Source organism: Gallinula chloropus (genome assembly GCF_964237585.1).
Source record: "Gallinula chloropus genome assembly, chromosome: 3".
NCBI lineage: Eukaryota > Metazoa > Chordata > Aves > Gruiformes > Rallidae > Gallinula > Gallinula chloropus.
Genome location: NC_140087.1, coordinates 113855936 through 113872521, shown reverse-complemented (window position 1 = coordinate 113872521; position 16586 = coordinate 113855936).

Sequence of the window (16586 nt, the reverse complement as noted above, 5' to 3'; positions counted from 1 at the left end):
GGATAAGGGATTATTTACACGCTCTAGATCCAGGCAGAGATCAGGCTTTTCAAACATTTATTTTATGGTCTGCAAATTCATTGCCTTTTGTGACTTGCATTAACCCAAGCAGTGATTAGCAGTCATGTTATTAACCTATTATATAACCTATTATATAGATAATATCAGCCTGGCTGGTACCTAAAAGCTTCAGGCTCATTTAACATGTTTTTTTTGTGTTTTCTTTTTCTTTTCTAGTAATGTATTAAAGGTGTTTACAGGATTTTAAGAATCTCAGTAGATTAATCGATCAAAAAAGTTTGCCAATTCAACCAAAGGTTTGGTGGTTGCTTACTGAAGTCAAGGGAAATATTTCTATTTAGCATTTCTTTTGGATTTGTAAAAATTACAATTTCTCCTAAAAGCTTGGTTAGATAGGGAGTTACCTTTAATTAGGTGGATAGATTAGGAAGCAGGTAAGTAGGGAAATCTAGCAAGAAACACAATGACTTCTACTTGCAATACACAGTGGAAGACTGTTTTGGTATGAATAGATTATGGTCTTGTTTAATAATTTCTGACAGAAAAAAATGCTGAAAAGCCATATTATTGCAAGTCATAATCTTTTGTGGGAAGTAAAATTTCAAGTCTGAGTTAGAGCATTTTCTCATGTCCATGACCTATTCTAGAGCACAGAAAGCAAGTCTGTGAACGATCTATAACTTGTTCTTAATAACAAATATTACTGTCTGCTCATTTTGACAGAGTATGGGAAATATGAGCAAACACTTCAGAACTGGTCAGAAATGGAATAAAATATTCTGTCTCTATTTTTCTCTCTCTTTTCTCTTGAATTTCATTATTTGATTTTTTTTTTTATAGCAGCTTTGTTTGCTTTAAAAAGTACAGAAGGAGCTGTGGAGGAAGGACTCTTGAAAATGTCATCCATGTTTTGAAAAGGGGAAACTTTACATTTTTATTTTCAAAATCTCAGTTTTAAAAGGAACATAGTCTGCTGGTAAGGCAGAAAATGTTAAAAGCAGACAAAAGAAATAACCTTAAACATTACCAAGTTCCAGTCTGCATCTGAACCTGTGCCTCAGGCTTTCATTTTATATTTAATACTGTTCCCTGGGTCTAATTGCTCCAAAGAAACAGTGATGAAAGCTAAAGAAAGAGACCCTATAACAGTAAAAAATCTGCTTATGCTTATATCTACCAGTTAAATAAATCCCTCTGTGTGAAGTCCATTTGTTGTGAACTCCTGAAAAGACACAATATTTCACATCCAGAATGTTCTCGGAGTTTCCTTGTGGGAACTGTCAATGAGAGTTTACTGCTCCTGACTGACTTCTCCTTCACCCACTTGGATTTTCTCTCCAGCTCTCCATAGATGTACACAGAATGATCTCAGTAACCTGGAGCAAGTGGTGCAAAGTGAATGTTCTTTTTCCTTTCCCAGGTTTCTACTCCATCTCTGGAAGCAGAATAGACATGCACCATCCGTGCAGAGGTTCTGGTGCTGCTGAAGAAGAACCCTTAAAACATTTTGATACACAAATTATAGAGGATGCCTACACTTTCATGTAGGGTGTAGGGGCACTGAACCCTTATGGCTTCAAGGTGAAGCAGAAATCCTGATTTATATTCCTTATCTTGCAGCTACTTTGCCACTTTTGAGCAGGATCTGACTTTGCTTATCTCTCCATAAAATGGATTATGACAGGAATTTCTTGTCATCAAGGCATGTTATGTAGCTAATTAACTTATATTTGTAATGTCTTTTTATAGCACTTGTATGAAAAGTCTTACATTGCTGTTGTAATGAGTTCACTCTCTTCCTATCAACTGCAAATGAAGCAATAGCTGTTTTAATACTGAAGCATATTTCTACTCTTAATTATGGGCTAGATTATTATCACTCTCAGCCCAGCTTGAAGGTACTCTCTTCTTTGCAATATCCATTTCTCAGGTTTGTGCTGTTAGGTCCAGCTAATTTATTTTTGTAATTGGAAAGGAAGTAAATTTGAGGAGGCATCACTGTGCTTCATCTTGCCCATCAGGACTGAATAGCTTGTGGTCATTTGAATGTGTTAAGTATCCCGGAGTGCAGGCAGGAAAAGCACTGTAAAATGTAAATTGCATTGCACTGAAAATGTAGCAGCTGTTAGTAAGAGTGTAGAACAGGAAGGAAAGGCAGGTGAGCCTCAGCTCAAAGGCTGTGCTTAGTGCCACGGGTCTCTTGAAGAGGCCACAGATCCATTTCTGACTCCTAGTATTTACAACATCCTATTACTTTGGTATTATTTGGAAGTTAATTACAGGGCCCATCAGCTCCTTTGGCTCAACAGCATTTCACTGAAAAGTATTCAGGCATTATGTGACTGGTTGCAAGGGAGATTATCAAAAAGTCAGAGAAGTGTAATAATCAAGGGATTTCTTTGTTAATAAAGAACTTGATGAAAAACAAATTAGTTAACACTACACAGAGTTGAAATCTTGCTGATGGCAAATTTTGATATTAATTTGAAAAAAAACCAAACTCAGAAGACCTTTTAAAGTTTTGCATAACACGAATTTATGCAGAAAATACGTAAAAAAGTAGATCTCCAACCCTTCTTTCTAGTCATGCAGATGACCCTCATTGCTGTAATATCTGAACACTTATGTCATGCTGTTTTAAAAATCAGAAGCCATTGCGTTTAAAATTAAAATGTCAATGAATTAGCCGTATAGAAATCCACATCTATCCACAGTTACATTAGATCTTACTAGGAATGTTTAGGAAGAAGAAGCTATAGCCTGTGCTTTATCTGCACTTTGTCTACTGAGTAGACAAGCACAGTGTGGCTGCGTATGCTTTTGGTATGGCATGAAAGAGGCTGCTAATTATGCCAGATGCTCAATGTGTTGCACGCCTAAGTAAAGCAGGCACAATTGAGGTGGTGTTGCCAGGATCACACCTACAGCACGTAATTTTCCAGTGTGAACTGAAATCTAACTAGATTCTGTCAGAGCCTTTCACAAAGCAGGAGCTGGAAATCAGCGTATCATCCTGTATCTTGCTGACTATAATGCATGACTCAGAGGGATAAACTTTTCCTCAACAGCTAACAAGGAGCTTGTTTCCACATTGGTTTTCTCCTGCATCAAGTTATTTGTTCCCTTGCCAACTAATGTATATTTCAACTGACATGGTGTTTGTGGACTGAATAGAGAAGAGCTCACTTTGTATTAATGTTTGCGTTCCCAAATGAAACATTCACACGATAATGATAATGCAGTATAGGGAAAATTGTTTCGCATTTGCTTTCCTTTATGTGTTCTGTTCATGGACTTGGTGAAGATTTACAGTGTATGCATTCAGCATGAAGTCATGCATCAGTGCCAGAGCATTTCCTTGATTCTGCCTATTATACTTTTCAAATGAATAATATAATGCACATATATTTTGCCTCAGGCAAACAAATGCATCCTCACAAACCCCAATGAGGAAGAGAAGTGTATTTTTATCTTAATAATACCAACCATAAGTGCTAAAACATGCGGGTCGGGTCCCCAAAAGTCACAAGGGTGTCTTAAAGATCATGACAATAGGAAGAATTATAATACCTTTCAAGTTGTCTGTCTTTTCTTTTTTTTTTCCCTTTTTTTTTTCCTTTGAGTATTGAAAGACACTTGGGATACAAGTTCAAATTTTGCATTTTTTTTAACCATGGAGGCTAGAAACTTGTTTTTTGAAGGAAAAACTTTCCAAGACACATGTACACATTTCAGTCACAAAGTCAGATTTGAATAAATACATCATTATTTCTTTTGACCTTAATACTAAGATCATGATTGTGGCAAAGGGATTGTCATATTTTTGCAGGCAAAGAAATATGGCACATAATAACCAAGTCAGGGATTTGTAATGAAAACTCTTTCCAGCAGGACATGCAATTCCCTTACAGTCTCTTCAAAATGCCAACTAGAGGTGAGTTCATTTCACCTAATACAAGTTTGTTGTTCAGGATCTGTAATGGAAGAGATTCATATCACCTAATTCTATCTGTCTTGTAGGTGTCTCACCTAAATGAGCTGCTACGGCTCCTCTTATAGTTAATGGAGAGTGACAGGAACCTCCAGACTGCAATTCATTCCACCTGTCATAGACGCCTGTCCTAGGGAAGAAGGAGTGTTTCTGCAGACTCCACCGATTTTACAGGAAGCTTGAGACAACTCAGTCCCCTCTTTTTTTTCAGATGGCTGAGGTTAGGAGTGAGGGTTCCCACCACAAAGTCCTTTTGAAAGCACTGCTGCCCCCATGTGTGATCTGGGTTCCCAGAAGGAACCTGAACCAAACCCTGAACACCACGTGCCACCCTGGTACTTGGTAGTTAACAGAAATGCGAACTTTTGTGTTTCTATGTATTTGACAGCTTATGAAACAATTTAGTTTGTAATACATTTGCTTAAATGAAAACCTGATTAATTCCACTGTACTGACTTATTAGAACTAATAGGTTTTGTTACATGTGTTGCAATTTAAGCATTGTTAATTATTCAGAGCTGAGTGAATATCACAAAACATTTGTCATGAATATTTGCACACATTTTAAACAAAATTGTCCTTGGCAGTGTTTGCAACAGTTAAATATTTGATTTTCATGTATATTTGGGTGAGACAATTTTCTTTTCATGAATATCAGCAGAAAGGGAATCTCACATGAAAATTCACACAAATATTTATTTAAGTAAATAGTTGTACCTGCAGTATACTTGCCAGCATCTTTCAGAATCAGTGAAGTGAATGGTCACGCAGCTAGCAAAGCAGTTTGAAATATGCTAATATCTTCTGTAGATGTCACTAGGAAGAAGATGGGAATGAGAGTCATTCTGTGGCACCACATTCAACTGAAAAATACCACGCTTGCCATTTGGTGATATCTCAAGCATGTAATAATCCAGAATCTTCACGTTCAGGGAAACAACCCTGGACCTCATAGATTGCCCTGCCACTGCGACATTGACATGGTACACTACACAGTACACAGGGGTCCTATACTGCATGTGTGCCAGTTACTCATCTCTCTTGTTGCCTCGAGTGAGGCTTGCAGTGTTTCCATCTGAGACAAAGGGAGTGGGGGAAGAGTGAACACATTAGAAGGTGACAGCCTCTGAGACCAGTCCTTTATATGGCTGATATTCATCCTGGCAAACTTTGGATTTCAGTGGCATAGGTATTTGCACCTAGCCTACTCTAGTGAATAGAGAAAATAGGCACATTTACCCAAACCTGTAGTGGACTTTAGGAAGGGAAGAGTTGTTTCGTGAATGTTTGTACACTACAAGTGATCATCTTCATGATCAAATAACTCAGCTTTCCTTGCTGTCTTCCATGAAGACACCCAAGGTCAATTTGGGGATAGTAAGGCCCACAGACAATTTTATAGTGGCAATATGGGACTGTGATGGACCCAGATCCCAACTCCAATAGGACAGGTGTCACAGGCCCAAATGATATTGCAGAGTCCAGAACACATACTTGTAGCGTCCTGAATTAAAACACCATTTCCTGTGACAAAGCACCATGTTATTTCAGTCATTTTCAATTGGAAAAAAACCCACAGAAATAATCATGGTGTTTTAGGGCCAAGGGCTGGGCTTTAATGTGTGGAAGCAGACTGTTTCTGATAAAGTGTGCAGCCCTGAGCGGTGTGGACATGGTACACTCTGGCACCAAAGCACAACACCCTTTAGCTGTGTAAATGGGGCTGTTACTCCCCACTGCTAATGAAGGGATTGTAGGCATCTACAATATTAATATCTAAGGACAGATGAGATAATTCCTCCCTGCTTTGGATGACATCTCTGGTTTCGCCTTTTTCAGCAGGGAAAAGACCATTAGGAAGAAGATCAGGCCGGTGGGATGAACCAGCAGCTGTTGAGTGAGGAGTGCGCTGGCAGTTTCTCAGAACTAAAGAGAGATAGTGCGTGAATCCAACGCCTGCTGCTCTTTGAGCTAGTGCCTGAACCAATAAACCTCCTGTTAAAATGAGCCTGCTGTGACTGTTTTGTTGGTATTTTTAATTTAAACAATAGCTAATTAAATATGAAAGCAATTAGTATTTCTGTTCAAACAGCTGTCATGTAATGTCTGGTGCTGCAGTTATAATTCCTTAGCAGTATTGCAAACGGTTTAGAAGCAATGGCTTTTGGGGAGGAGAAGGGAAAACCAAGCAATATTTTCTATGGGCATTGAAAACCACTGGCAGGTGCGTTCAGCTTTTGCTGCTTCAATTTACAAGCATGTGGGATGCTTAGAAACATAAATATCCTTTGGGTTCTGGTAGAACCTCAGACAGCATTGTAATATACAGCAGGGAGAGAAATACAGTTGCTGATGCTGTCTTCCAGCTTTATCAGTGGAAGATTTTCTTATACAGGCTCTCAAAACCTCAGTGAAGAAGGAAAGTATCATGGTGGAGAAACAACCTTGATGTTCTGTCTGTATCCTGACCTATTGGAGCTACCGATTTACCACTCCTTTGTGCTGTAATTCAACTTGGACTTTTGTAATCTCAGCTGCTGAGTGTTGATCCGATATGTTTTTCACCAGGGATCCAGTGTTTTTGAGGTTTTTTCTGGTTTTAGCATGGCTCTTTCTGTGCTGAACTATCTACTAACTTACCAATGTAGTTAAGAAGAACTGCCACCCCTACAAAATCCATTCTTATAAAGAATATGGGAAAAAAAGTATTCTTAAAACAGACCTCTGTCTGGTGTAAATCACCACAGTTTCCTATAAATTAAAAGCTCAGTTTCGTTTACTGTGGCTGGGAACTGGGCCTGCTCTTGGCTTTGGCTGGCAAGAATACAAAAGAACCTCATTATTTCCAAGTTTTTTATTGTGAATAAATAATTGGCATTGATCTATGTTCACTCACCTTGTATACATTATTAAACACTTGTTTACTAAACAACCTTTACAGTTAAAAGAAAAAAACAACCCTAAACTTCACTGAAAAATACATTGAATCTCAGTATAAAATCAACTTAAGGAGTTTAGCAGTAAGGTGAGTGAAGTTCATTTAATTAAAAGATTGCTAGAGGGGAGACATTGGCAGATCAATTTTTTAAGTTTGTGGAATTATGCACTGATATGCAAGTTTAAAGCTGCTGCCTTTGATTGCAGAATATAACAAATGGGAAACATTATATATTTATGAACCATTCAATATCTTCCCCCTTTTTTTCCAGCTGGCTTATTGGAAAAGAAAAAAATATCCTTTCCAAGTTGTGACAGCCAGAGTTAAACAGACATTACCAAAATATATATAAGGAGGTGTTAACGTACATTTCAACATGAAATTCTAATTGAAACTTCCACACAGTGGGAAGCTAGAGAGCAAGTTTCAGGGCCTGGGGACATGTAGAAACTGCTTTATAAGAAATTGCCTTTTTGATAATGAATATTAACTGATTATTTTTTAGGTTTATAATTTATTAAATAGCTTGCTACCATTGATTTGCACTTTGGAATTTTTCAGACATACCAAAATTTTGAACCTTTTAGTTCTTCATTAAGTGATATATGTTAAATATATATGTATATATATTGTGTGGAGACTTTTAAAAAGTTTTAGGAAAAAAAGAAGAAAAAAAGCTCTTTCTAACTAATCAGTAATCTCTGGACCAGAGGCCTGTTACTGTATATCCTTAATGGAATGTGTCTTAAGAGTTGAAAGCATGCAACACATGGAGATCCAAAGGTTCTCAAAGAGTATATAAAGTCTGTAGCTTCACCATAATTGTGAAAAATGCAGCATTTTGGAATTTTAAATATTTGTACAGTGATCATATAAATGGCCTTTTATGGATTCACATAAAACTGTGTTATTTTTATTAATATTACTATTATTGTTTATTATTATTGCAGCATAATACAACACTTACTCTAGTTAAGGGTCCCTTAGCATTTCCATTACATATCCAATTTTGGAGGGGTTTATGACTCAGCCATTAAAATTCTCTGCAGGCTAGAAATTGGCGAAGGAGCTCACAGTCTGAAACAATCTGTTTAATGAAAAAAATGGAACAAAATCAATCTGCTTGGTAAGAAAAATGGTTGGGGAAACCCACTGCTGCTTTAAGTAGTTCCTGAAGTTTGTTTATTATGATTCTATTTTTAAAAAGCTGTTATTTTTTAGAAGCAAAGCCATGCATCTGTTTCTTTGGTCCTGATTCTGTTTTTACCTGTAGTCTAGGAAGTCAGAGCAACAAGGCCGATGAGGGAACTGGAAGATGAGTGCTATGAGGAGTGGCTGAGGGAACTGGGGCTGTTTAGTCTGGAGAAGAGAAGGCTGAGAGGATATCTAATTGCTCTCTACAACTACTTGAATGGAGGTTGTAGACAGGTAGGGACTGATCTCTTCTCCCTACTGACAAGCGATAGAACATGAGGAAATGGCCTTCAGTTGTGCCCAGTTAGGTTTAGATTGAATGTTAGGAAAAATTTTCTTCATAGAGAGGTTTATTAGGCGTTGGAATGGGCTGCCCAGGGAGGTGTTAGAATCACCATCCATCCCTGGAGGTATTTAAAAGACGGGTAGATGCAGTGCTTAGGGACATGGTTTAGTGGTGGTTTTGGCAGGTGAGGTTGATGGTTGGACTTGGTGATCTGAAAGGTCTCTTCCAACCAAGACATCTCTATGGTTCTATGATTTTAAGGGATTTACATCCATTCAGACTTGGTGCAAAACTTTTGGGTTTAACCGATGGTTTCTTACATTAGATTCGCAAATCTGAATTTTGAACATACAGGACAACAAGAAATTGGGTCTCTTGACTTAGCCAGTGGGTGTGCTAAAGATTCTATTCCATGAACTGATCAATTGTACCATGTTGAAATGCAGGGTAGAAATCCCAGAACCAGCACTGCTAAAAACAGTATGTCCAAACACGGAGCTTCTTTCTTTGCTGCTTCTCTATTGTAACACTCCATTATCTTTTGTCTGACTCCTAATATTTATTTCTTCTCATATCACTACTTCGATGTGGATGTATAAAAAGTTTCATTGATGAGGTTTTCAGTTAAATAAAATCACGGGATCATTTAGGTTGAACTTCAGGGTGCCTTTTCTCCTGCCTTTCACTCAAAGTATCATCAGCTGTGGTGTCCAGACAGGTTTCTCAGAGCTTTATATAGTCAGATCTTGAAATTCTCCAAGGACAGAGACTGCATAGCCTCCTCAGGCAGCCTGTTACAACATTGACCTCCCCTTGAAGCCATACCATTTTGGGGCTGAGCAAGTCCAGCTTTCTTGGCCTCAGCACTACAGCAAGTGCTCCAGTCCCTGACCATTTGGGTGGCTCTCTGCTGTACTCACTACTATTTATCAACGTCCTATTGGAAGGCCCAAAATCACTTCTCTGATATCCTGGCTGTCTCCCTGCTCATGCAGTTCAAGGTGCTGGTGGCTCTTACTGCTGTACAGTGCACTGTTGGTATGCGGAGGTCTCTGGACATCTGGCTCCATGGCGTCTTTTCTGTAGAGCAGCTCCCCAGCTTCTATGGTTGCAAGGATTTATTCTTTTCCAGACACTGTACTTCCCCTTGATGAATTTCAATAGGTTTGTGTTGAGCTGTTCCTCCAGACAGTCCAGGTCCTTCTGGCTCTCAATTGTATTGACTGTTTTCTCCACACTAGGTGTCATCTGCATATTGATAAGCAACCACTTCTCCAGGTCACTGATAAAGATGCTAAATGTGACTGGACCCAGGAGAGACTTCATGATATTCCCCCTGTTACAGGCCACAAGATAGCATAAGATCTATCAGCTCTTGGGCCCCAACCATCCAACTAGCTTTTTATCCATCTGATTGTCCAACAATCCAGACTATAATGTCCTAACCTGAATAAGAATATTATAAGACACATTATTTAAGGACTTGCTAAAGTCATGACAAATAATACCAACTTCTCTCACTTCTTCCAAAAATCCAAACCTGCTCTCAGGTTTGTAGGGCATTTTTTATCCTTGGTAAATCCACTCTGACTGTTCCCAGTCACTGTCTCCCTCATCTGTCAGAAATACTTTTAAAGAGGGCTTGCTCAATTATTCTCTTAGGGACCAAAGTGGCTGTTCCAAATTGCCCTTTCAGCCCTTCTTGAAGAGATAACTTAATTTTTTTTATATAAAGTTGAACACATAAGAACCATTGCAGGCTACATCTGCAACACAAGGACTTAACTAACTTGAAATGGATTTTTTAATTTATATTTTTTTATAAAGGTCAGAGTTAGGAAACAAACCTTCCTTTTTTTTCCATTGTGCAGGAAAGAATGAGACCACAGAATGTGAATTGGATCCCTCAGGCTACTGCAAGCAGTGAGTATTACTGATGGCAATGACATTCATGTTCCTCGACCCAAAGTACCTTTGTGAATTCAAAATAAATTTATGTTTGTGTATCAGAAAATCTGTGTATCAGAAAAATACTTTGCTTTCTGTCACTTAAAAGACCTATTTGCACCACTAGAAGGAGAAGCCATTTATTCTGATTTTGGAGTTAAGAACATTAAATTGAAGATTTTTTTTGGCTCATGGGGTACAGACCATTAGTGTCCCAGACATCACATCATATGATAATTTATTTTACACATATCCAGTGGTTTTTATGTTCTTTTCACAATCCTTCTTGTGTGTGAATACTATTACTTTACCTAGAGTATATCTGTGGTCTAGTTATTAATTCTTTTCTTCTCATGCTCATTTCACCACCTCTTTCTTCAAATCAAGTGACTAAACAGCTCAACAATGTCCTAGATAATCACTCAGTTGTGCTTTAAACACTGATGTCAATGTTTTCTTTCCTAGATATAACTGTCTTGTTACATTGTATGGTACTATTTCATGTTTTATATACCTCATATTTTTCATGTCATTGACCAGAAATCCAAGGTGGTTTACCTCTATGTTTACTAATTGATGGTTACCTATCTTGTGAAAGAGTTTCTTTGGGTTAAGTGCATTATCTGACACAATGTACAATAAATATTTCTCATATGTCTTAGTACAGTCTTTAAGCTCCTCTTACCAACAATGCCTTGTAACAATGACTTGAACCAAGATCAGTATCACACAGAATCACAAAATCACAGGATGTCAGGGGTTGGAAGGGACCTGATAAGATCATCTAGTTCAATCCCCCTGCCAGACCAGAATCACCTAGATTAGGTCACACAGGAACATGTCTAGGTGGGTTTTGAATGTCTGCAGAGAAGGAGACTCCACAACCTCTCTGGGCAGCCTGTCCCAGTGCTCCATCACCCTCATAGTAAAAAAGTTTCTTCCTTATGTTCACATAGAACTTCCTCTGCTCCAGCTGCGCCCATTGCCCCTTGTTCTATCTCTGGACATCATTGAGAAGAGCCTGGCTCTGTCCTCCTGACTCTCACCCTTCATATATTAATAGACATTAATGAGGTCACCTTTCAGTCTCCTTTTCTTCAGAAATGAAGCATTAGTTCTGGAAATAACTCAAGAGTAATACTTGACCCACCTTTTACGTTATCCCTAACCTGTTCAAGTCAGGAATACTTTTTCAGTACCATCTGAAGTTGTTCCATTTGTTTACATCTAATTCTTATACTAATGTACATCTGCAATTTAACCAATGATTTCCCATATGGCAACATGTCAAATGATTTACTGAAGTCCAGTTAGATTAAACCTATTGCCTTCCCTTTATCTAGAAAATCAATTCACTCATCAAAAAGAAATATCTGCTGAGGCTAATGTGATCTATCTTTGGTGAATCCATGTCACATTTTACTCTATTTCCCATTTACTTTCATATATTTAATTATTCATTCTCTTAAAGTATCTTTTAACTCCTGGATAATGTGGCAGTCAAATTAATGGGTGTAGAGCTTTTCAGGTTACTATCTTTCCTATTCTTAAGCCTAGCAGTAGTAGTAGCAGTAGCTGTAGTAGCAATAGAAGTAGTAGTAGTAGTAGTATTTGCCAACATCATTAATTCTTAAAAAATATTGCAACATTTCCAGAATATTAGATTAATAGAAGTTCTTAACAGTGGTTTCCTGGGAAGCTTTCTGACTAATAGAAATCATGATATAGAGTATCTCAAGTTGGAAGGGTTCAATAAAGATCATCAAGTCCAGCTCCCTGGTCCTTGCAGGACTACTTAAAACCAAATCATATGACTGTGAGTGTCATCCAGAACTCTGATAGAATTGGTGCCGTGATGGTTTGCCTGTTCCAGAATCTCTTTTGGTGAACTGATGACACCGGCACATATTCTGATGTACCAAAACTGGTTGCTATCGTTATCTTTAAGCTAAAGAAGTATAGTACAGATACGGCATAACAAGACATAACAACTTTTTGACTAATCTGTAAATTTATAATTGCAATTGTATATAGATATATAATTATATCAGAAAATAGAAGATAAAACATGAAACATGGTTATTTTTTTCCCATCTAAATTTTTGTTTACATTTAGGTGAAAGACTTTATCCTGCTGCAAAAATCACTCAGCATGTTAGTTTCAATGGATATTTAGTATATTATGCAGTTGCATTTGAGCAAACTCTTCTAGCCCTTGGAGACATAATTCACTCTCCACTAGGTTTTCTGCTTCCTCATAAAATTAGCAAATAATCATAGGTCATTTAGTATAGGATTACATTGTTTGTAACATTTGAATGTTACAACATGATGCAAGAGGTCTTCTATCTGCCAGGTCTTAATGCATGCCTTGGCTGGGTCCCATCTGTGTGTCCAGATGAAATGCGAGTGTGAATTATTCGTCTTACTCCTTTATACTCATGCTTTTGTGAAAAGGAAACCCAGATGCAATGGTCAGAAAGGATATTTATGGAGCAATCATGCATAAATGGCATTTTATGGGTCATTTAGGAGGAGTATGGAGAAAAATATGTCCTAATATTACTGGTAATGGCTCCAGGACTGCTAGGAGAGCTGATGTAAGTTCACTTGCTGTCAGGATTCTACAGTGATAGGGATGTAAGGAAAACACCAGAGAAGAGATGCAATGGGAGGAGCATTCTCCACCTGTAGAAACATACTTTGCTGCAGATCTGCCCGTAAGAATCTGAGCTAGTTTCTGGTACCTTCACTCCTGATATATGGAAATGGGGTAAAAGCTCCTTCTTATCCCACTGGGTGTTCTGAGGATAATTACAGTGAAGCTTGAAAAGGCTCATATCCTGTCACAGTACGGGCTGTACAAGCATTTAAGATGCTAGGAACATTGCACAGTTTGAAAAATATTGACCTTTTAAGTAGCATTAGCAGTACAATCATTCCAGTGTGTAACCAGAATAATATAAGTCAGTGCACTGGAGGGTGTTCTTCCAAATACCTTAGGGCACATTTCACCATCACTGCACTCTGCATGTTGGTGACTCCTGTTTACCAAAAGTCTGCAAACAATTTGGCTCTATAAAAATAACTTAGCCTCAAAGAGAATGCAAAATGTTGTTTATTTTGTCAAATGAAGGTATTTTCTTCCTAATTTAATAAGGTATCCAAATTAATATAAATATTCACATTAAAATTCTTATGAATGTAAGCCTGAGGAGTTGATTTGATTGTAGGACTACGAGTTAGGGTTGCAAGTATCACGGTCAGAAAAAACAGGCTGAGTAGTCATACTTGCAAATGCGAGAGAGAAGACAAGGATGAAGTCCTATGCCATGCTTGTGCTTGTTGTTAATCACTGTCAGTAAAAATACTGCATCAGCAGTAGTCCTATAGCACTCTCTGTCAGCATACTTTACTTCCCAATCACAGTTGAAGTCCATAGTCTAATCTCCTGACCTGTCAGACTCATTTTTAGCTTTCTTTACGGATTAAAAGTATTTAAAATCTGGTTTTAATTTCTCCTTGGTTTTAGTGTAAAATTAAATACAATTCCGGTCTTGAGACACCTGCAATTGATAGTAAAGATATTTGCAAGAGAAAAGGATGTTTTAATTTCTAAAACTATAGCAATATTTTATGTTGCTTTACAGCACTTCTCACACAAGAATGATGCTTGAATTACATCAAGCAGTGAGTGTACCCTGTCCTTCCACTCCATCCATTACTGCGCCCCCAAAAATGACTAACCCATAGAAAATAACACCATTGGCAAAAAGCACACTGGGAGAAAGGAGGAGATGCAATCATACTGGAAAGGTGATCAGAGAAGGACTCATTCTCATCTACCATTGTGAATCTTTGTAACAGGATTTGCTAATAATTTTTATTGTTGTAGAGTGAATACTTTGAGATATTTTTTTTCCTCCCAGGAAATTCACAGGAAGCCTGCATAATCTGTCAGAACAAATACATTTATTTTAATTTTAAAACAAATATGAAGATAGTGAAACTGGCACTGATTTAATATATTGAAACTATCCTTTAAAGATATGCTGCTATGTATACCTGTGGGTGTGCAGCCCCTAGGCTACTCTGATATCTCAGAATAAGCCCCATTTTGTTGCTATCTTGGATAAAAGTGCAGTGACTTGGGGTCAGGCACTCTGTCCACTCCTGGGCCATCTTCTGCCTGAATGGTACATCCAGATGAATCATGCACGCTTTGGGAAAAACTCCCGTTCTGCTGTTATCTTGGTGACAAGTGCAGGACCTACACGCTACCCCTCCCTTCTTCCTGGGCTGAATTTTATGCCCAAATTCCCTACCTTCTCCCACTGGGAGGTACAGGGGAATGGGAAATGGGGGTTGTGGTCATTGTCTCTGCCTCTCCTTTCTCCTCAGGGGGAGGAGTCCTCATACTCTTCCCTTGTTCTAGCATGGTGTCCCTTCCATGTGACACAGTCCTCCATGAACATTTCCAACATGAGTCCTTCCCATGGGATACAGTTCTTCATAAATTGCTCCAGCATGGGTCTCTTCCATGGGGTACAGACCTTCAGGACCACACTTTTCCAATGTGGGTACCCCACACTGTCACAGGTCCTGACAAAAAACCTGCTCCAGCGTGAGCTCATCTCTCAGTGGGCTGCAGGACCAGTGTTGCAGTTTTGTGATTCCATGGGTGGTGATGCATGTCCTCCAGCCAGGGCAAAACCACGACAACCTGCTAGGAGCTTGGTCCAGCATGAGCTTCCCACCAGGTCACAGCATCCTTCCTGAATCTCCACTGGCTCCACTGTGGGGTTCTCCACAGGTTGTAGCCGTAATCTCTACTCCTTGTCATCTTCCATGGGCTGCAAGGGGACAGCCTGCTTCACCATGGTCTTCTCCATGGGCTGCAGGGGAATGTCTCCTCTGGTGCCTGGAGCACGGCTTCCTCTCCTTCTGCACTGACCTTAGTGTCTGCAAAGTTTCTCACATCTTATCACTCCCTTTTCTGGTGGCAAAACAACTGCCACTGTTTTTTGTTTTTTTCCTTCTTAAATACATTATCCCAGAGCCGCTATCACCGTCAATATTTGGCTCAGCCTTGGGGCTGTTATTGGCTCTGTCAGACACAGGAGAAGCTTCCAGGAGTTTCCTGCAGAAGCCACCCCTGCAGGACCCCATCACTACCTACATCTTGCCACACAAACCCGAAACACCTTGCCATTCTCAAACCTTTAACGTAGTCACTATTTTGATTGTAATAAACTCCATTGAATTGCTCTGTTAAATTTGCTGGTGACTAAGTTAATAATTACACAACCTAATACTGTGATCTGTCTCAAATACGAATAAATACTAAATTGATGCTAAACCAAAACCCTGTAACAAAATCTCTTTTGTGACAATACCTTTCCTAAGGAGTGGAGCAAGAGGAACAAGAAACAGGAGGGAAGACTGGGGTTTTTTATCTCACCTGAAGAGTAATCTTAGATATATTTCTGAGATTGGATTCCCTATGGCTACTACCTTTGCACTAATAAATTAAATGTTCCTGGGAACACTCCTGGGCTCTGAGGCCAGCTGGCAGGGAGGAGCCAACATCCATCTCAGCCTCTGAAAACAGGATGCTTGCATGGGAACTGCCTAGTGGGAATGATGCCTATAAAATGTACCGTTCCCTGGGACTGCTCAGAAAATTGCTAATTGCTTCAAACCCAAAGCAAGCCAGAGACTGTTCTAATAATTTAACAGTTGAAGTATAGAACATATAGATGATTTCACTGGAAAGCCTAGAGAAGTACTGAGTGCTATTTAGTTTGATGGCGTAGGCATAGCCTGAAAGTGCATGTACCAAACTGTCACAGTTTAATTTGTGCTTCATCGCAGCAGAAAGATCTGAGATATATGCGATATCCAGAACACATCGCCAATCATCCAGCAGTAGGCTGGACCAGAGAACTGCTGGGTCATAGGACAAATGCCTGCAGTTTCAGTATTGATTTCCCTGATAAACAGGTGGTATTCTGGCTTTTTCACAAGTTGAAAGGATCCTACTTTAATTTCTAAAAAGGTAATAATACAGCAAAATTCTTAATTGTAGTGTCAACTACAACTGAAACATGTAAAGTGTGACTAAAAGAGAAAGACCTTTTTATCTGACCTCTGCAAATTTCTCTTCTAAAAAACCCTCAAAAAACCCAACCCACCAAAATTAAACAAAA